Below are 23,008 nucleotides of genomic sequence, written 5' to 3'. Positions count from 1 at the left end.
AGAAGAGACATACCTCAGAGATCCTGTGGTTTTGGTTCGAAACAGCTGCAATAAAGCAAATATCACAATATCACGATACAAATGAATTTTTTGGTTTCCCAGTGCATATAAAAGTTATGTTTACACTATATTGTACTCCATTAAATGTGCAAGAGCATTATGTCTAAAAAAAATGTGAATACATTCATTAAAAAAAATACTTCATTGCTAAAAAATGCTAAACATCATCTGAGCTTTCAGCAAGTCATAATCTTTTTGCTGGTGGAGGGTCTTGGCTCAATGTGGATGGCTGCTGAGTGGTCAGGGTGGTGGTTGCTGAAGGTCCAAGTGGCCACAGTAGTAATTTCTTAAAAAACAACAATGAAGTTCATCACATCAAATGACTCTTCCTTTCACTCGAACACTCAGAGACCATTGTAGGGTTATTGATTGGCCTAATTTCAATATTGTTGGACTCTGGGAATAAGAAGGTCCAAGGAGAATACAAGAGATAGGGGAACACTGGTCAGTGGAGCAATCAGAACCCATGGAATGGTTAAGTTTGTGGTCTTAAATGGGTGTGGTTCATGGTGTCCCCAAATAAGCACAATAGTCACATCGAAGATCCCTGATCACAGATTACCATAATAAATATAATAATGATGAAAAAGTTTGAAATATTGCTATGAATTACCAAAATGTGACACAAGACAGGAAGTGGACAAATGCGGTTGGAAAAATGGTACCAATGGACTTAATCAATGCAGGGATGCCACAAACCTTCCATTTATAAAAAAAAAACAAAAAAACAAAAAACAAAACAAAACCAAAAACATGGTATCTGCAAAGCTCAATAAAGCTAAGCACAAAAAAGGAGGCATGCCTGTATTGAAACGTTCTAAAATGTGGTGATGATTGCACAATATTCAACTGATAAGAACAAATATATCAAAAAACGCAGAATTGTACACTTTATTTAAATCAGTGAATTTTATGGTATATGATATATATCTCAATAAAACTGTAAAAACAAAACAAAAACTAGTGTCTTCATTCAGGCTGCGATGACAAACTATCACAGACTAGGTGGCTTCAACAACAGACATTTATTTCTCAAGTTCTGGAGGCTGAAAATCCAAGGTCAAAGTGCTGGCAGATCCAGGGTCAGATGAGAATCCACTTTCTTTTCTGGCTGTGTTTGTGTCCTCACATGGCAGAAGGGGCTAGGAAGCTCTCCGGGATCTCTTTTATGAGATCTCTTTTATTAGCTCTCACTAATCCCATTCGTGAGAGCTCCACCCTCATGACCAGCTCAACCCCCAGAAACCCCACCTCCAAATACCATAACATTGAGGGTTATGTTTAAGTGTATGGATTTGAGGGGACACAAACTTTCAGTCTCTAGCACCTAGTACCATCATGTCAAGTTTTCTGATTTGGTATTCAAGAATAACTGAGTCAAAAGACCTGGGTTCAGATCCTGGCTCTGTTTAAGCAGTGTGTGTGACCTGGACAATCACTTAATCTCTGCTGTTCTTTTCACGGAAAGTAAGGTTTCACTAGTGACTGCAGGTCAACTCTAACTCTACAAACTAGGATTATGTCGATCTTTCTTTTCCTAAAGGCAGACTAAGAAAAATGTTTTGTGGTATAGACAGACCCCCAGGATGGCTCCCCTTGTGCTGCTCCAGCTGTCTTTCACTGGGAGTCTCAGCCATGGTGAGAAAGGGTATGCTATCGCAGGCAGCTTTCCAGCGAAGGGAAGTTTGAGCCACGTAAATCATACGGCTGTAATGGAGCCAAGATGTATGAGCACCAACTGACTTGCAAGACATTTACAACTTCACTTTTTAAAAATCCACTCTAATGTCTGTCTGACACTTTTTATTATAATGTCATCAGACTTTATAGAATCTGCAGACTTATGGAATTTGAATTGGAAATATTTTGTCCTATTTTACCTTTATGTGTTCCCTAGGCTATGGAATCTATAGTGTTTTTTGATATTTGCAAGAATATAAAACTCACTGTTGGGGCACCTGGGCGGCTCAGTTGGTTAAGCAGCCAACTCTTGATTTCAGCTCAGGTCATGATCTCGGGGTCCGGAGATCAAGCCCTATATTGGGCTCTGTGCTCAGGGGGGAGTCTGCTTCTCCCTCTCCTCTGCTCTTCCCGCCACCTCCCTCATGCTCTCTCTGTCTCTCAAATAAGTAAATAGAATATTTTTTTAAAAGTAAAGGAAAAACACATCCCCTGGCTGTGCAACAATGAGGCTTTAGCTTGTTATAAATTTAGCAGTTCTGGGACACCTGGATGGCTCAGTTGGTTAAGCACCTGCCTTTGGCTCAGGTCATGATCCCAGGGTGCTCGGATGGAGCCCTGTGTCAGGCTCCCTGCTCAGCGGGGAGCCTGCTTCTCCCTCTGCCTGCCACTCCCCCTGCTTGTGCTCTCTCTCCCCCTCCCAACAAATAAATAAATAAAATCTTTAAAAAAAAATTAGTTCTTTTAGTTCCCTTTCACCCACTCCATCCCTACTTCTCTCCCCTCCCCCAAAGCAAAAAGTCTGGAAACCAAACACACAGAAAGGGTTTGTTATGTGATTAGCTCCCTAACCACCACCCCACCAGAACACACACAGACACACACACACACACACACACACACACACACACACAATTAAGATGAGAAATAGTACATGTGTAGCAATCCAAAAGACATACAGATGTATTAATGACACTAATACTTGTTTTTGTTGTTGGTTTTAGAGAGGGAGAGAGAAAGTGGGGAGGGGCAGAGAGAGAGAATCTTAACAGGCTCCATGCCCAGTGCAGAGCCTGACGAGGGGCTCCATCTCACAACCCTGGGATCATGACCAGAGCTGAAATCAAGAGTCAAATGCTTAACTAACTGAGCCACCCAGGCACCCCAATGACACTAATATTTGTTAAGATTCATAACAGGCATTTATCCTAATACATAGGAGGCCCCATTCCACAGGTGGAAGAGTTAGATAAGATACTGATATGCATACTTTCTCTAATCCTCTCAAAGGAATCAACTCATTTACTCTTGAGAGACGATAACAGGACTGACTGGGAAAGAACCTGCCTTTCAATGTTCTGAAATCACATCACATGTCTCTCCTTCAATTCTTCATTCTCCAGGTGTCCCTAACGTGAAGCACAAAGCATACACAAGGAGCCCTTGAGATATTGTCCCATAGTGCACACCTTACCTGAGAGGAAAAAACAGGCTATTAAGGCACAAGTCCCAAGGATGCATCCATTTTGATATATAAAAGAAAAAAAAAAAAAAAAACAGGGTAACATAGCAATTCGAAGAGCATGGTTTGATTTTCATCCCATCTACTAAGCATGCTCTAACTCACTGCTACAAGAGGTCATATCTTAAAGTGGCAAAGTGATGACTGAGGATTTTCTATTTTTAAAACTTCATTGTCAGGAAGATGCACGGGTGTACCTGCTGTAAATCATGGAACAAGACTGAAAATGAATGTGGCACACCCTTTCTGCCACACACAATAAAGATTCCTTTCCTCAAGTTGCAGGAATCATTGCTTGCAAAGCACTTCAAGGCAAGCCAGGGAAGCATGTTTGGAAAACAAAGGACTTTTTAATTGCTGCTGACATGAATGAACTTTCTGAAACAACAGCTGTGTCTTGAGATTACATTACAAGGCATGTGAGCAGGATGCAAAGCATCCTCATAAAAAGACAAAGCCTGAGAAGCCTTTTATTGTTTCAAAAAAATTCCCAAGCCCAGGATGCCTAATTTCAATTCCTGCGGGATGCAGCAATCATATGTTTACAAAACAAAATTGAGAAACAACCTTTATATTTACTGTGGCTGATAAAAAAACAAAATCCTGGTAGACAGTTTGGGTAGGAGAAGGAAATCAGTTGTCAGTTGAAATATTGTCCCAGGCGATTATTTCCTTTCTGTCTTTCTAGTCACAGAATGTCTGCTGCTGGGTATAAATTATGGACAAAAGAACTCATTTGGAGAAATATTGACTCAGTCATACTTCATAGGTTTATTACTACCCTGAGAGAAATGAACCTTGTGAAATTAGAACTGCTGAACTACAACCAAGAGTCTTTCAGAGACAAACCTCAAGGGGAATGGAAGAGAAGGTTAGGGTGGGGGCAAGGGAAATCAAGAGTGCTTAAAGAGGAAAGAAAGGGGGCAAGGAGATAGGGATTTAGTGAGCAGACCAATGGATCTGACATCAAGCCCATGATTATAATGCTATTTCTATAATTCCACTCATCAAGCAGCTTTATTTTAGACATTCAAGTCTTCAGGGTAAGTGTTTCCATCAAAACTGCACATCCAATGTGGTAAGAGTACATTTTTCCATAATCTTTATTAGATTCTCAGAAGGCTCCAGAAACTAAAAAAATTAAGACCACTATATGAAGGATGAAAGAAAGCTGCAAAACTTTTGATCCTCCTTCCATGGAGAAGTGGATTCTATTGCCCCTCCTCTTGAATCTGAACTGGACTCTGGCAGCTTTCACCAATAGGGAGCATCAGGGATGATATGACTCTGGTTCCAGGCTCAGCCTATAGGAGGACAATCAGCTTCTGCAAGGGTGTTCTGGAACCCCATGCTGCTATCCTGAGACTACTGGTAAATGAGAAACCCAAACCACATGCAAAAGGTCCTGGAGGATGAGATGCTATGTGGAGAGAGGTCAAGGAGCACCAAGGCACCAGACGTGTGAATGAAGAAGCCATCTTTGAGCTGGATCCTATAGGTCCCACTGCTCAGAAATGAATCATCCAGCCTGGCCCTTCCAGAAGTCCTGATCTCCCAGAGAAGATTTCTCACCTGACCAATATTGTCCAAAGCTTCCTTTGAGCTTTCTGGACCTGGCAGATTTTTACAGTCTACTCTTTCTTTTGTGGGTTCTTCAGAAATTCCTCCACTTCTGCTCTTCCCTTGATGTGGATCATGAACCTTCCTCTGTTCATGTTTCTGTAACCCCCTACAAATCCAGAAGCCCATCTCTAGCTCCTTCTGCAGGGCTCCCATATCCCCCCAGGCAGATCTAGGACAACTCCAAGCTGCATTTCTCATGAGCATGAAATAGAGATAGACACGAGAGAGAGAGAAATTTTCAAACCCATATTGCAACCCTCTTCTCCCCATAACTGAATTTCTTTGTTTACCTGGCTGTGATGATTTAGGTATCAAATTAGATAATAATACAGTGCAATTCCATTCCAAAATGTGCACGTTTATGCTCACATAACCCAACTGTCTGCACTCTTTTACTTTCTCACTGCAGAGAAAACATCCTAAAACACTTTAGGATGTTTTTTCTAGAAATAATATTTACTGTTATCAAAGGTGATCGAATAACATTTTTTAAAGATTTATTTATTTATTTGAGAGAGAGAGATGGGGGGCAGAAGGAGAGAGAGAATCTCAAGCAGACTCCCTGCAGAGCACACAGCCCAAAGCAGGGCTCCATCTCAGGACCCTGAGATCTACCCTGAGATCATGACCTGAGCAGAAATCAAGAATCAGAGGCTTAACTGACTGAACCACGCAGGCACGCCCCCAAAGGTTATCTGGTAACATTTTATCATCTGTAGTAGGTGGTGTTGTGGGTCCCAGAGTTGACGTCAATGCAAAATCACTCTTCCCAGTTGGCTAAAAATGGCTTATCAATCATGGCTTTGGTATTTTCAAATCTTTCAATTTAGTGCATCATTTCAATGATACAAAGGTATAATGAAAGACATCTGGCAATCTCACCTTCCCTTACCACCAGCTCTCTAAAGAAAGTCTAGGGGAAAACAAAAAACAAAAAAACCTCTTTTCACTCCCTGATGATAGCACCAAGGAAGACTGACATTAAAAACTGTGCTCTATCTTTCTAATTCAAGCCTTGTCTTTTAAATTGTAGAAATAAAAGTAAAAACTATGTTCATTAGCAGTCATTTGGTGTTTCTCTTATTTGTATCAAAGATGGCAATTTATTTTCATCACCTGAAACACACCTGTATTAGCAATTTGGAATTTCTTGTTTGCCTTTTTCATTTTTCACAGAACTGCTAACCAAACCTGTAACATTCCCCAAAGGAAAGTACTCATTGTTATCTAATTTCTTCTTCAAACTTTGTATCACTCTTCTTCATAAGGAAACTTGTAACTGGAATTTAAATAAAAACGTGGAAAAAAAAATAAACTTGTAAGAAACTTCCTCAAAGTGAAATGACTATCTTTGTCAAAATACTTGGAATTTGAGGATTTTCATATCTCATTCCTTCATCCGATTTGATACTTTCACACTGCTACCCTAATTTAAAATATAGTGATGAAAGAAAATATTATTTTGATGAAAGAAAATATTATTCCTTGTATATTCAACTCAAAAGGTGCTGATCTTCAAAATCTTTTTTCCAAACTCAAGCAACCAAAATCCTATTTATTTTCTTTTCAGTATAACATGGCAATCAAAGTGTCCAAATATATTGAGGTAGTTTGGTAAAATACAATACCACAACATGATGGAATACACATTTAAATTCTCTGTAGAAATCTGGAAAATGTCGATGTTTTGTTAAATTAAAAACAGAATACAAAATAGTATATGCATAATTATTGAAATAGTTTAAAGATGGAAGAAAATTTAAGGTAATATAGAAAAATAAAAAACAATTGTGTGAAATGATTTTGACAAGGGTACCAAGACAATTCAATGGGGAAAGAATAATCTTTTCCACAAATTACACTGGCACAACTGAATATCCACATGTAAGTGAATGAAAATGGATTCCTACCTCTCATCATACACAAAAATTAACTCAAAATGGATCACAGGTATAAAAGTAAGAGGCAAGTCTATAAAGCTCTTAAAAGAAAGCAGAGGAGTAAGTCTTTGTGACCTTGACTTATGCAATGGTTTCTTGGTTTCTTAGGCAAAGCACAAGTGACAAGAGAAAAAAAATAGGAAAACTGGACATCATCAAAATTTAAAACTTTATAAACAACCTAACCTTACACCTAAAGGATCTAGAAAAAGAAGCAAACAAAACCCAAAGCCAGAGGGAAGGAATTAATAAAGATCAGAGCAGAAATTGACAAAATAGTAATTTAAAAAAAATAACAGATCAATGAAACCAGGAGCCGGTTCTTTGAAAACATCAACAAAATTGATAAATCCTTAGCCAGACTCATCAAAAAAAGAGAGGACTCAAATAAACAAAATCAGAAATGAAAGAGAAGAAATAACAACCAACACCACAGAAAGGATAATAATTATGAAAAATTCCAACAAATTGGACAACCTAGAATAAATGGATAAGTTTCTAGAAACAAAATTGAATCAGGAAAAAATTGAAAATTTGAATGGACCAATTATCAGCAATGAAATGGAATCGGTAATCAAAAAACTCCCCAAAAACAAAAATCCAGGACCAGATAACTTCACAGGTGAATTTTACCAAATATTTAAAGAAGAGTTAATACCTATTCTTCTCAAACTGTTCCAAAAAATAGAAGAGGAAGGAACACTTCCAAATTTATTCTATGAGGACTACATTTACCCTGATACCAAAACCAGGTAAGAACATTACAAAAAAAGAGAACTACAGGCCAATATCTCTGATGAACATAGATGCAAAAATCCCCAATAAAATATTAGCAAGCCAAATCCAACAGTATATTTCAAAAAAAATTCACCATGATCAAGTGGGATTTATTCCTGGCATGCAAGAGTGGTTCAATATTCACAAATCAACTAATGTGATACATCACATCAAGAGAAAGAATAAAAACTATATGATCACTTCAATAGATGCAGAAAAAGCAATGGACAAAGTACAACATCCATTCATGACAAAAGCCCTCAACAAAGTAGGTTTGGAGGGAATATACCTCAACACAATAAAAGCCATATATGAAAAACTGACAGCTAACATCACACCCAATGGTGAAGAACTGAGAGCTTTTCCTCTAAGATAAAGAACAGGACAAGGATGTCACTCTCACCACTGTTACTAAACATAGCACTGGAAGTCCTAGCCACAGCAATCAGACAACAAAAAGGAATAAAAGGCGCCAAAATTAGTGAGAAAGAAGTAAAACTTTCACTATTTACAGATGACATAATAACATACAGAGAAAACCTAAGACTCCACCAAAAAATTACTAGAACTGATCAATGAATTCAGTAAGATCACAGGATACAAATCAACATACAGAAATCCATTGCATTTGTATACATTAATAATGAAGGTACAAGAAAGAGAAATTAAGAAAGCAATCCCATTTACAATTGCCCCCCAAATAATAAAATACCTGGAAATAAATTTAACCAAGGAGGTGAAAGAACTGTACTCTGAAAACTATAAAACACCAATGAAAAAAATTGAAGATGACAAAAACAAATGGAAAGATATTCCATGCTCACGGATTGGAAGATCAAATATTTTTAAAATGTCCATACTACCCAAAGCAGTCTACAGATTCAAGGCAATCCCTATCAAAATACCAATATCATCTTTCACAGAACTAGAACAAATAATCCTAAAATTTGTATGAAACCACAAAAGACCCAAAATAGCCCAAACAATCTTGAAAGAGAAGAACAAAACTGCAAGTATCACAATTCCAGATTTCAATTTATACTACAAAGTTGTAGTAATCAAGACAGTATGGTTCTGGCACAAAAATAGACACATAGATCAATGGAACATGTTAGAAAGCCAAGAAATAAACCCATGCTTATATGGTCAATTAATCTTCTACAAAAGAGGCAAGGATATGCAATGGGAAAAAGTCTCTTCAACAAACGCTATTGAGAAAACTGGACAGCTATATGCAAAAGAATAAACATAAAAATAAACTCAAAATGAATAAAGACCTAAATGTGAGACCTGAGACCATAAAAATCTTAGAAGAGAGCACAGGCAGTAAGTTCTCTGACATCAGCTGTAGCAACTTCTTTTCTAGTTATGACTCCTGAGGCAGGAGAAACAAAAGCAAAAATAAACAATTGGGACTACATCAAAATAAAAAGCTTCTGCACAACAAAGGAAGGCGGCTATGCCCACCACTATACCACCAATGCAGACTGCACAACAAAGGAAACAACCAACAAAACTAAAAGACAACCTACTAAATGGGAGATGATATTTGCAAATGACATTGCCAATAAAGGGTTAGTATACAAAATATATAAAGAACTTACACAACTCAACACCAAAAAAACCCACAAATAATCCAATTAAAAAATGGGCAGAAGACATGAACAGACATTTCTCAAAGAAGACATACAGATGGCCAACAGATATGAAAAGATGTTCAACATCACTCATCATCAGGGAAACACAAATCAAAACCACAATGAGATACCACCTCACATCTGTCAGAATGGCTAAAATCAACAACACAAGAAAAACAGGTGTTGGTGAGGATGTGGAGAAAAAAGGAATCCTCTGATACTGTTGGTGGGAATGCAAACTGGTACAGCCACTGTGTAAAACAGTATGGAGGTTCCTCAAAAAATTAAAAATAGAACTACCCTATGATCCAGTAATGCGACTACCCAAGGAATATGAAAACACTAGTTCAAAAGGATATAGGCACCCCTATGTTTATTACAGCATTATTTATAATAGCCAAACCACAAAAGCAGCCCAAATGTCCATCAATAGATGAATGAATAAAGAAGATGTGGTATATATATAAAATGGAATATTATTCAGCCATAAAAAGAATGAAATCTTGCCATTTGCAACAATATGGATGGAACTAAAGGAACTACAGAGTATAATGTTAAGTCAAATAAGTCAAAGAAAGACAAATACCATATGATCTCACTCATACGTGGAATTAAAAAACAAGACAAATGAACAAAAGAAAAAAGAGATAGACAAACCAAGAAATAGACTCTTAACTATAGAGAACAAACTGATGGGTACCAGAGGAGAGATGGGTGGGAGGGTGGAAATAGGAGAAAGAGTATACTTGTCATGATGAGCACAGAATAATGTGTAGAATTGCTGAATCACTATACTGTACACCTGAAACTAATATAACATTGTGTATTAACTATGCTGAAATTAAAATAAAAAACTTAAAAACTAAAATAAAAAATAAAAAACAATATTTAAAAAAAATCAAGACTTTTGTGCTACAAACAATAACAAGAAAGTGAAAAGACACCCCACAGAATGAGAGAAAACATTTGCAAAATATTTCTTATAAGGGACTTATGTCCAGAAAATATAAAGAACATTTACAACCCAATAACAAAAAGATGAATAACCCAACTTAAAAATGGGCAAAGGATCTGAATAGAGCCTTTCCAAATGGCCATCAGGCATATGAAAAAAATGCTCAACATCACTAGTCATTAGGGAAATGCTAATGAAAACCCACTAGTATGGTTAGAGTCAAAAAGACAAACAGTAACAAGCGTACACAAAGATTGGAGAGATTGGAGCCCTCCTACTTTGCTAATGAATTGTAAGATGGTGCAGTCACTCTGGAAAACAATTTGACAGTTTCTCCACATGTTAAACATGGAGCTTCCGGAGGGCCTCGGTGGCTCTGTCGGTTAAGTCTCCAACTCTTAATTTCAGCTCAGGTCATGACCTCAGGGTTGTGAGATCAAGGCCCACTTCAGGCTCCACATTCGGCCCAGAGTCTGCTTGAGATTCCCTCTGTCCCTCCCCCCGCTCTCTCTCTCTCTCTCTCTCCCTTTCTCTAAAAATAGATAAATAAATCTTAAAAAAAAAAAGTACCATAGAGCTTCCATAAGAATGAGTGATTCCCAAAAGAAATGAAAACATTCAGCCACACAAAAAAATTATACCTGAATGTTCACAACTGCATTGTTAATAACAGCTAAAGAGTGAAAACAATCCAAATGCCCACCAACTCATGCTAGATAAATAAAATACGATATATCCATACAATGAAATATTATTCAGCAGTAGGAAGGAATGAAATAACTGATATATGCTACAATGTGATAAACCTTTGTATCATTCTGTTAAATGAAGGAAGCCAGTCACAAAAGACTACATATTGTATGTTCCATTTACATGTAATGGTCAGAATACAAAAATCTATAGAGACAGAACGTGGATTAGCAGTTGTCAAGAGCTGAGGGCATTGGGAGAAATTGGGAGTGACTGCTAATGACCAGAGGATTTCTTCCAGAGTTAATAAAATGCTCTAAAAAATTAGATTGTGATCATAGTTGACTAATGTGAGTATAGTAAGATATATACTGTGAATACTAATATGCTATACCGTGAAAATATTAAAAACCTTTGAATTATACAATTTGGGTAAATTTTATGGTATATGAACTGTATCTCAGTAAAACTTTTTTTAAGAAAAGGTGGTGGATAATTGCTTTTTTGGAATGTTCTTTACAGTTTGTATATATTTTAAATACATAATTATTTGTGGAAATAAAAGCACACTGGTCACTAACATACTAAAATTCTATTGATTTATTAATTGCATAGTAATAATGAGGAATTTTCTAACAATTTAAATTCATGAAAACAAAAATAAAAGAGAAGCTTAAGCCAGGTTTGAAAATAAATGTGACACATTAAAGGAAAATAGAAGACAATAAAAATATGGGCTCAGAAAATTGGTCACTATTAAAATTCTTCTTGGTAAGACAGTTTAATTCACGCAAAATTAGAATGGGCTCATGAAAAGTGGCAGAAGAAAAAATGTAACGGCATTAAAGTGGCTGCATCAGAACATTCCATTCCTAGAGCTACATAGAACAAATCTGCTTTTGCCTTCAATGACCCCCACAACTCTGAGAGCATTGTTTTCTTGCTTCTCCTCAGTCTAGCCTTCTTCAGTTTAAATATACTATCATAATCATTTTTGAGAGGCAATAATTTTCTGACTACTCAATATTCTGATTTCCCATCTTTGTTTTATCAAAGACACTAGAAAACACCACATCCAAATGTGGTCTGACCAGCACAGAATCCAGTGAGACTATAGTCTCTTTTGATCTAAATTAGCAAGTTGGCAATGTGTGGCATGCGTGTCACCATTCTCCTGTCTCACATCTGTGTCTATAACATTCCTTCTATAGAAAGCCTTCTAAATGGTTATCGTCGGCATATGGAAAAGCAACCAACTCCTGACTGTTCATTTGTATCTGGGTATTCTACTAACAGTCAGGTGGCCAGGGTATAGGGCTGGGTTCAACCCCAGCATGAGACCCAAGGAAACAGAGAAGCTCTGAGCACCAGAAACCTGGTCACAGACTGGGTCCTTCATTTGAGCGACAGTATTGATGGTTCTGTGACACCTCACATTATTACTCTTGAGCTCACATGCATAGCACAGCAATTACCTAGGGAGCGGACAGAGAGCCCCTGACATCCCCTCTGAGTGACTGCTCAGAGGAGGAGTGACAGTGACAACAGAAGTGGCTGGTGGTCACTCTGAGCAGGTGGGTTGCATCCATCCAGACAGGGAGTATCAGATGTTGAGAAAAAAATGACAGCACTTCTAAAGGAAATAATCTACATTGAATTAAAGCCACTGGAAACATCATAATATGAATTTAATTAGCTCTGAACATGTTACTTAGAAGATTGATCCTAAACACAACATTTTCAATGTAATGAAATAAGCCACTGGAGAAGCATGGTCACATGACAAAGTCTGCGTTTAGTACCTACACAATAATTTTGCCTGATCCATTCAGCCAGAAGTCAAGTTGGAGTCTATCACCATTAACCTATTGGAGCTTTGGTCATTTTCCTTGTTTTACCCTTTATTTCTGTGGTATCTTGTTTATATATCTGATTTTCCTTCCTTTCACCTTTTTCTTTGGTGCTTCATGGCATGCTGCAGAGCCAGAAAGCTCTGCATAGAAGTAAAATTAATAAAATCTCAGATCCTGAGGATTCCCAAAGCCTAACAACTGATTAAAGAAGGTGGTCAGGGTCAGGGGTAGGAAGCGAATTTCATCATGTCAAGCCCAGTGAGCCATAGCCTGTCCTAATTGAAATGTCCATGGGCCAGAGGCTCACGACCAGAGGCCGTGCTCCCATTATCAACGAATACAATAGGACCTGAGAGGTCAAAAATTTTTTTCCTTTTTTCTTTTCTTTAAAGATATATTTATTTATTTTGAAAGAAAGAGAGAGAGAAAGAGTGTGAGGGGAGCGGCAGAGGCAGAGGGAGAGAGAGAATCTCAAGCAGGCTCCACACTGAGCATGCATGGAGCCCAACACAGGTCTCAATCTTACAACCCTGATACCATGACCTGAGCTGAAGAGATCATGACCTGGGCTGAAATCAAGAGTCAGACACTTAACCAACTGAGCCACCCAGGTGTCCCTAGGGTTCAAATTTTCTAATGCCTACATTTTATAGATGAGAAACTGAAGTCCAGGGAGACGTAAATGCTAGTTACATAGCTAGTTAGTGACAGAATTAGTACTAGAATCTGCTTTGGGCTTAACTCATAGTTATGGGTTAAACAATCTCTCCCCAAAAAAAGACATGTTGAAGTTCCAGCCAGCTGATATCTCAGAATATGACCTTATTTGGAAATAGGGTGATGATAGATGTAATTAGTTGAGGTTATACTAGAATAAGGTTGTCCCCTAACCAGTAAAATTGGTGTCTTTACAAGAAGACAGCCATGTGAGGGGCACCTGGCTGGCTCAGTCAGTAGAGCATGCAACTCTTGATCTAAGGGTTCTAAGTTCAAGCCCCACATTGGGTGTACAGATTACTTAAAAATAATAAAATCTTTAAAAATTAAAAATAATAAAGGAAGGAAGGCAGGCAGGCAGGCAGGCAGGAAGGCAGGCAGGCAGGCAGGCAGGCAGGAAGGCAGGAAGGCAGGAAGGCAGGAAGGAAGGAAGGAAGGAAGGAAGTCAGCCATGTGAAGACACAGGGACATGAAGGGAGAATGCCCTGGGAAGATGGAGGCAGAGACTGAAGGTACTCAGCTGCAAGTCAAGGAATGCCAAAGAGTGCTGGCAAACACCAGGAAGCTGGAAAGAGGCAAGAAAAGACTCTTTGAGGTTTCCAAGAGAGCGTGGTCCTGTCAACACTTTGATTTCAGACTTCTAGCCTCCAGGACTGTGACACAACAAATTTCTGTTGTTTTAAGCCACCCAGTTTGTGATACTTTGTTACCACATCCCTGAGACACTGATACACACACCATTAGAAAAATGTCTGTTCCTACCACCTCACTGGTACTGAGCCCTGGGGATGATGAAGAGACTTACCAAGGGGCTGCTTCTGAGTAAAGTAATCTTGTCATTAGGGTCACAGAAATTGCAGAAATACTACTCCACATCCCCAATTATTGTCCCCATAACTTCACACTCACTTCCAGACACCAAAGTTCACAAGCCTACAAGTGCAAAAGGTTATTTTTTTCTTTTTCCTTTGTGCTACATTTTAAGTCACTTCAGGACCAGGGGAGTAGGAATCACTGTAGCACTTGATTTAAAAGATAAGGAAAATACTCTTGATGCCAAAACATCTCCCTTCCTATTCCATGATATTGTGTCATCAGAAAGTCCTTTAAATTAAGCACTGAGCTTTCCAGAGTCTCCTCAAATACAAATCAACCTGAGGAAGGTCATACCCACCATCCCTGTGTGTAAATGAGTCCCTCTGAACGCACACAACAGGGCAGCTGCAAATAAGGGGCAGCATGGTGTGGTGGGAAGAGCATAAGCCTCAGAGGTGTCGAAATTCCAGCTGGAATCATGGTTGTGTGTGTGCCCCTAGGAAAATCATTTTACTTCCCTGACTTTCATTACCCATAAATGAAGATGTTAATACCCATCTTTCTGGCTTCATGGAATGAGTATAGATAAAGTAAAAACATATAGCTCATTTGGATATACAATACATTATTATGGTTTCTTGATATTTTCATTATTCTTTTATTAAATCCCAGTCCTGGACAAAGATCTTGGTGGAAAAATCTATGTCATTTCAGTTCCTCTCCATCCTATACTGGAAGCATGAAACAAATAGGTGCTCCCATTTGACTCTGGCTTTATCTGTCTTACTACAGTGTACATTCATGAGGCCATTGGAATAAGGACCAATGCCTAACTAAATCCTTGGCATTAAGCACAGTGCTCAGTAGGTAGTAAGCAGTCAGAAAATTTTGTTGTATGTTGAACATATGCTACACGATCAATTCCCTCAGGATTCACAATCAGTCATTTAAAATGGGCAAGCTAGGGGCACCTGGGTGGCTCAGTCGCTTAAGCCACTGTCTCTTGGTTTCGGCTCAGGTCATGGACTCAGGGTCATGAGATCCAGCTCTGCATCAGACTCTGTGCTCGGCCGGGAGTCTGCTTGAGATTCTCTCTCCCTCTCCCTCTGCCCCTCCCCTCACTCACACTCTCTCCCTCTCTCTCTCTCTCTCTCTCTCTCTCTCTCTCTCTTAAATAAATAAATAAATAAATAAATAAATAAATAAATAAATAAATAAATAAATATCTTTAAAATAAAAAGAGCAAGTTAAAGATTCTTGACCTAACACTGATTACTTTGCTATTGAGGAGCATCAGTACAAACTTTATCCAAGTTTACTTGGACTCAATCCAAAAATAAGTTGTGTTATACTAGAGCTTTCCAAAATCAATGTTGTATTAATGATACTTTGCTTTAATCATATTTTAAAATAGGTCAAAGTCCTTTTCATACAGAAGACTAAGAACAGAATATTCACACTTTCTGGATTTTTCTCTTGCCCCAAACTTGCATCTATAGACTTCCAAATACACATTTTCTTTCACAGAAGAGAATGATCTCAATTTCTCAACTGACCCCAGTTTTTTAAATCTGAAATCCTCGAAGAGGATGCAATGCACACAAAAAAATGTGATATTTGGCAACATAGAGTGGGATCAAATTGTAATCCATGGGTTTTATTTCTCTTGATTATCTATGGACTCGTCATGCCCCTTTCCTTCTTGTCTCAATGTACAGTCTTAAGATGTGCATCACTCTCGGGGCACCTGGGTGGCTCAGTCGTTAAGTGCCTGCCTTCGGCTCAGATCATGATCCCAGGATCCTGGGATCGAGTCCCACATCGAGCCCCACATCGAGCCCTGCATCGAGCCCTGCATCGGGCTCCCTGCTTGGCGGGAAGCCTGCTTCTCCCTCTCCCACTCCCCCTGCTTGTGTTTCCTCTCTCACTGTGTCTTTCTCCATCAGATAAATAAATAAAATCTTTAAAAAAAAAATGTGCATCATTCTCTATATTCAACCTCATTGTATCTCACGTATGTCTGTTTCCTGAGTTAACACTCCCAACACCATTATTTGAGCCCTTTGACAAACAAAAAACCTTGCTGTGGAAGCGGTAGAGCATTCTTAAATGCGGCTTTCAAGAAGAGCAGGTTTTTAAACCCTATGACTTGACTGCCATCTAGAGAAGACTAGAGATACTGAAATTCACCAAGCTAATCCAGTATCTTGATGGGTTCACTTTTCTCTAACCCTTTGGCAAAAACCATAAGGAAAAGCATTTTAAATAAGAAATAGAAAATATTTAAATGTTTTATTGTGGCTTGGGATGGTGCCATTAATCTGTTTTTTACAAAACAATATGCAGCAATTGTATTATTTCTAAGGAGAAATGATACTATTAGTGATAGCAATCTGCTTGCCTTTGAATTTATTTTATGGATTCCTTGTGAAAATATACATCAAGGTAATGTAATTATTATATCTGCATAATTGTAATGCTGTAATTAAAACTGGGTGGTTGCTCTCATTAAATTCTCCAGATTGTTTGTGGCTTATTTTCTGCTGGTATGAGTTTTCATCTTAGAACAGATTTTAGAGCCTCTCTATGCTGTTCTTGTTATAGTAATACTGATATTACTACACAAGAAATTTCTCCAGTTTTGTAAATTTTTTTAGCAATTGTTTTGTGAAGTGGCTTCAATAAAACTTAAATACATGGACAATTTAGAAATAATTTCTCTCAGAAAATCACCCCACACTTTCCTCTGTTTATATACAACAAATATACTGGTTTTCTGCAGCCTTCTACTACCAAGAAATCTAAAAGCATCAGTGGTGTTCATCATCTTTTACATCACCGTGGGAATTATCTGTTACTCAAATGCTAAAAGGTCAAAACTTGAGCTTATTGAAATTCTCAACCATTTTCAACAGGGTTTTTATTTGTCACACTTCGCAAATAATGGTGATGAGAGTGTTAAATTCAGGAAACTAGAAAAACTGAAACATAGCAGGATGAATTACAATGAATGATGCACATCTTAAGGCTGTACATTGAGATAAGGAAAGGAACATGAAGACGTCACAGAGTATTAATTTAAAAACCACAGACTAAATTTTGATCCCATCCTTTGTTGCCAGATATCACATTTTTTGTGTATTGCACCCTCTTTGGAGATTTCAGATTTCAGTACAAAGTTGAGTTTCTATAAAAGAGAATGCATGTTTTTGAAAGTTTATGGATGCAAATTGGGGACAAGACAAAATCCAGGAAGTCTGAATATTTCATTCCTAGTCTTCTGTATCCAAAGGACTTTGGCTTATTTTAAAATATGATTAAAGCAAAGAATCATTGATGCAACATTGGATTTGGAAAGCTCTAGTGGAATACGACTTACTTTAGTATTGTGTCCAGGCAAATATAAATGAAGGCTGGGTACTGCTCCCAACAGGGGTCAGCAAATGTTTCTTGAAGGTTCAGGTAGCAAAAATTTTTTACTTTCCCAAATATATGGTCACTACTAGTCAACTGCCATTGTAGCATGAGAACAGACACAGACAGTCTGTCAACAAATGGGGCTGGCTGTGTCCCAATAAAACTTTACCTGCAAAAACAGCAGCTGTAGTTTGCCAACCACTGTGTTAGCACAAAAATCTTCAATTTGCCCAATGTAAACGACTGTCAGATTGTGCATCTTAGGAATTATCAGTTACTCAAGTAGACAAGGAGTCAAAACAATGTAGAAGAACAACCATAGCTTATACCAGCTCCAATCTACTGGAAACTAGTCCTGAGTTGTTGTTTTTTTTTTTCCATGCATCTGGCACATCTTCTAACTGTATCAAACTTAACATATTCTCAGGGAAAATAACTTAGATAGTGAAGAATTACACACACATACACAAATACTCTTCTCAGATTAGTAATAGAAGCAGAAAGTGAAAGACAAGTAAATTTGGAATAGACAAACATTTATGTATTAGATGTATATCTCCAAGCCTGTTTTAGATCACTATTATTATCCTATGACTAACTCTACATTGAGCTATCAGACATGTTTTCATTTTAAAACTTAGCTTCTATCTCACAACTGATATTCTCCCATAAGTCATCCCTATGAAAAGGACCATGGAAAAAAATCCTTCCCTTAAAACGCTAAATACTGAAGTAACTGTAACGCACTAGGAATTTCCATAAAACCACTTGTCCTTGCACCTTAAGAGCTGTTGATATTAGGTGGAGCACATATGAAGAGTCAGTCTGTGGAGAGAATAGAAATCAAGCACAGTCTGAAAAGTTCTGCTTTAATCAAGTACAGACATTTTCCCAAGTTTTTTGGTCTGTTTTATCGTTTCAAGGACGATAAGAGAAAGTTTGATCTCCAGTTTGACAGATTATCAGTTTCACCTGATAGATGATCAGTTTCACTTCCTCCTCCATGGAGACATACTATTGCAAGCCCCCATAATCATTTACTTGCATGGTACTTTTTCCTTTCTGCCTCTTAATGGCCAGTGTAGTATAGAGACAGAGCTCAGACTGTAAGGAGGACAGAGCTGAGCTGAAATCCCTGCTGCTATTTATACTGGCCTTGTGACCATGGGATGCTGCACCACTGCTCTGAGACTCAGTTTTCTCTCCATAAAATAAAGGTAATACTAATACTCTATACTAATAAAGGTAATGGGTATATTGCAATATTGTCATTAAGATTAAATAAGAACATTTGTGAGGGATCTTGCCCAATGCTCAGTAAATGTTAGTTTATCTCCTCTCCCCGCTGCCCCTTCTCTAGGACATAGACTGGTGAAGTCTGGAACTGATTTATACTATGTATCCAGACAATGTAGACATGTCTGCTGATGAATTGGACACCCAGGAGGTGCTTTATAAATGTTTATTGAATAGCAGTGTGTTCTCATATTTTGCTTTGTTATTGAAGATCTTACCATTTTAAACTACCATAAAGATAAACCAAAAGGTATTCTCTGAGTCGTGAAAACAGGTTTTGTAAATTCAAAAGCAAAAGAACCCACTCATAATACTAGCGTGCTATACCAAAAGTAGGCACTCAAATATCTGCTGAAAAATGATGATACACAAGTACGTGGACTGCATTGAAGAGATACAGTCATGAGATTTTGCTCTGCTCTGGCAGGGGACGATTTGACCCACAATATTATCAAACCTGTGGAATAACAAGGTGCTTTCTCATGAGGTTTTATTACCTACTGTTAACTTCTGGAATTCTCATCATGACTCATTGGCCAAATTTATACACCACTTAAATGCTCAGGAAAGAATCTTTATGTTTATCCTTCCTGTCAAAACTGGCCTTACATTTTAGTATCTTTTTAACCATACAGAGTACTACATGCTGAAAAGTTTATGAAAATGTCATTCAGGAAATCACCAAGATTACATGGACAAATTTGGAGTCATCCAGGCAAAGGAGTTTTGAACAGAAGAGAAAATTAAAGTAAAGAATCATCTGTGGGGGATAAAAGTGGAAAGAGAATAGAACCTAACAGTTATTTAAGGAGAAGAGGAAAAGAAATAGAGCCAGAGTTATTGAGAATGTTTAAAAAAATATCACTAGCTGTGGGGCACACGAACAGAGGAGCTAAGATGTCAATAAAAATAAAATGGGATTTGCAAAATACCAAAAGGGTATATAGAATGAAACCAATTAAATAGAATATTCTTTGTTTTTCTGTATCTATTCTGGCTCTAAGGGATAAGAGTTACAGATTTGTTTCCTTCTCTTTGCTTTTCTAGCTCTATAAGACATAGAAAAGTAGTTATCTGACTCAGAATTAAATTTTTATTAGTAACATCTAAAACTTGAATTTTTCCCATGAAACATAACTGCTGCCTATTCTATCATAGCATATATGATTTTCTAGAATATCCATATGACAGTAAAGCAAATTGTCACACAAGTGTTCTGATTATATTGATAGCCTTACAGAATTCCTACAGCCCATGCTGTACAGCATCCCTAATAAGCTATCCATCTGGCCATAAAAGTCAGAAGCTGTTTGCAAGAGTGATTTTACTTATCAATAATCAAATATCATTCAATCACTTTTTAAGGATCAATATGCTCTTAGGGATATTTACATATACAGAAACAAAAAAACATAATCCCCATTATAGCCTGGCAATAATTCTAACTATTCCCTACCCATCTATAAGACATTGAATAGGTTATATCTGAACAGCTGTGAAATCCTGTCCTCTCCATCATTTTAAAACTGACTATACATTGTTTCTTTAATGACTCCCTCCTGGCTTGGACAATAACTAGATATCTAGATATCTAAAAGGAAGAGAGGGCCTAGGAAAGAGGAAATTATAGCTTTATCCACCAACAACTTTGCCTAGATAGAGCAGTTTTTTCCAGAGCAGTAAAATTCCATATATGCCAAAGACAGCCATTCAATATTTGCTAATGGGACTAGATTCTTCAGAATAACTCTAATGTGTCCTCACCAGTTTTCCTCTAAAATGATAACAGCTGACCCTTATGGAGTGTGTACTATGTGTCAGGCACTGCTGTAATATTTGCATGTCATGGGGCACCTGGGTGGCTCGGTGGGTTAAGCACTGGACTCTTGTTTTCTGCTCAGGTCATCGTCTCAGGGTCGTGAGATGGAGCCCCTCATAGTGTAAGGCTCCATGCTCAGTGGGGAGTCTACTTGAGATTCTCTCTCCCTCTCCCTTTGCCACCCCCCTCTAAAATAAATAAAATCTTTAAAAAAAAATACTTTGCATGTCATTAAATCATCCAATCCTCACAACAACTTCATTACATAGATTATTACCACCCTCATTCTACAGATGCAGTAAGTGAGACAGAACGGTAAGTAGCTTACCCAAGGGCACACAACTGGTAACAGAGCCAGGTTCTAACCCAGGCAGTCCAACTCCAAAGTTCACACTTGTAACACCATGCTCCCAGGCAGACTCCTGGGGATATGCAATACCATAGATTCTTGGAAACCATTTTAGTATAAGCTACTCATTACTCTTTAAAACAAACCAATACAGAACAAAAAAGAAACACCTTTTAATGAACAGCAAGTTAGCTAGATGGGACATCTTCCTAAAATAGTCCCATAAAGAAAGAACTGTGAGGGGATGGGAAGAGCAAGGACTTTATCATTAACTCCCCAAAAACACAGACACAAATCTTTTCCAAAGTCTGTGACTACTTTACCCTAGAGAAACATAACCAAACTTCCATGTTTCTTTAAGTCAATCCATGATTCAGCATAACAGAGAATGTACCAAATCTCAGTGTCCTGAAAACATATAAAATAAATTATAAACACAAAAAGAGGAAAACCCCACCAACTGTGTAAGCAATACAAGAAACACTTTAGTCGAACAGGTCAGAGTTAACCAGTCAGGTTAGAGTTAACTCAAGTTGGTTAATCAACACCTGTAAAATTTTTGTAAATAAAGAATCGTTGATATAAAAGAGTAAATAATGGAGGAGCGCCTGGGTGGCTCAGTCATTAAGTGTCTGCCTTCGGCTCAGGTCATGTTCCCAGGGTCCTGGGATCGAGACCCGCATCGGGCTCCCTGCCCCACGGAAAGCCTGCTTCTCCCTCTCCCACTCCCCCTGCTTGTGTTCCCTCTCTTGCTGTGTCTCTCTCTGTCAAATAAATAAAATCTTTAAAAAAAAACAGAGAGTAAATAATGGAGAATGATCTATCTGCTCTTTTCAGCCAGGCATTTAACCTGTGTTACATAAATTTTTCTCAACAAGTTCACCAAGGGTTTAAAGAAAGAACTCAGGCAGAATAATAGAATTTATTTCCAAATCTGGTCATTTTTGAAGAATTACATCTCACCTATAGGTTCTTTTTCTTTTATGCCCTCTTATAACAGGTAACATCTTTTTATAGAATAATTACAAGCAGTTTTCTGACAATAATGATCTTGAATGATCTTGAAACTCTAAATTATAGTCTTGTTCACAGCCATCTTTAGAGTGAATAATTCTGCATTATTATACAAGAAGGAAGAACAGTTGCCCCCACAGAAACCAAATAACACCACCTCGGCCCCGATTTGGGCTTAAACTCAGATTAAACTCAATAGTAGTGTAAAAAAAATCAATCGTTCGAGCAAAAAACTCTATTGGACTCCCTCTGCCTGCTGAATGAAGTCAAACTACTTATACCAGTCTTCATAGAATATGATGATTCCTCTTTCACTTTTAATTCCCATCACTCTCTTCCCTGTTACCTTCATGCCAATCTAAGGAAACTATAATTTTCTACATTCACCCTGCTTTTTCTCATTTCCCTCCTTTTTTTCATGCTGTGCCTTCCATTTCAAATATTTTTCCTCAACTCTCTCTTCAAAGCTCAACTCAAATACAACTTCTTACACACACACCACATATCTCAGCTATTTCTATGTGTGGTGGTTACTTTTACATGTCACCTTGGCTAAGCCATGGTACCCAATTTTAGGTCACACACCAGTCTAGATGTTACTGTGAGGGTATTTTTTTAGTTGAGATTAACATCTAAGTCAGTAGACTTTGAGTAAAGCAGATTACCCACCATAACATAGGTGGGTCTCGTCCATCAGTTGAGGCCTTAAAAAAAAAGACTGAGGACTTCCAACTCAAGAGTACAACATGAGGTGCTCCCAGGTCTCCCGCCTGCTGAACTGCCCTGCAGATTTCAGACCTGCCGGTCCCCATAATTATGTAAGCCAATTCCATAAATCGCCCT

At 37.9% G+C, this 23,008-nt stretch overlaps 1 long non-coding RNA gene across 1 annotated transcript in view; it reads right to left on the bottom strand.

Annotated features, from left to right (window-relative positions):
• The window catches only part of LOC141372674 (uncharacterized), a 92,567-nt gene that overhangs the window by 1,344 nt on the left and 68,215 nt on the right, over positions 1-23,008 (bottom strand). The window contains exon 2 of the long non-coding RNA XR_012378079.1: positions 14-45. This is a non-coding gene — a long non-coding RNA (uncharacterized lncRNA). The remainder of the gene's footprint in view (positions 1-13; positions 46-23,008) is intronic.

This window comes from Callorhinus ursinus, unplaced genomic scaffold, assembly GCF_003265705.2.
Source record: "Callorhinus ursinus isolate GAN/ISIS: 27379988/994484 unplaced genomic scaffold, GSC_fseal_2.0 scaffold4, whole genome shotgun sequence".
In the NCBI taxonomy this organism is placed as follows: Eukaryota; Metazoa; Chordata; class Mammalia; order Carnivora; family Otariidae; genus Callorhinus; species Callorhinus ursinus.
Note: the sequence above shows the minus strand (reverse complement) of the source record. Positions and strands in the feature narration are given on the sequence as shown.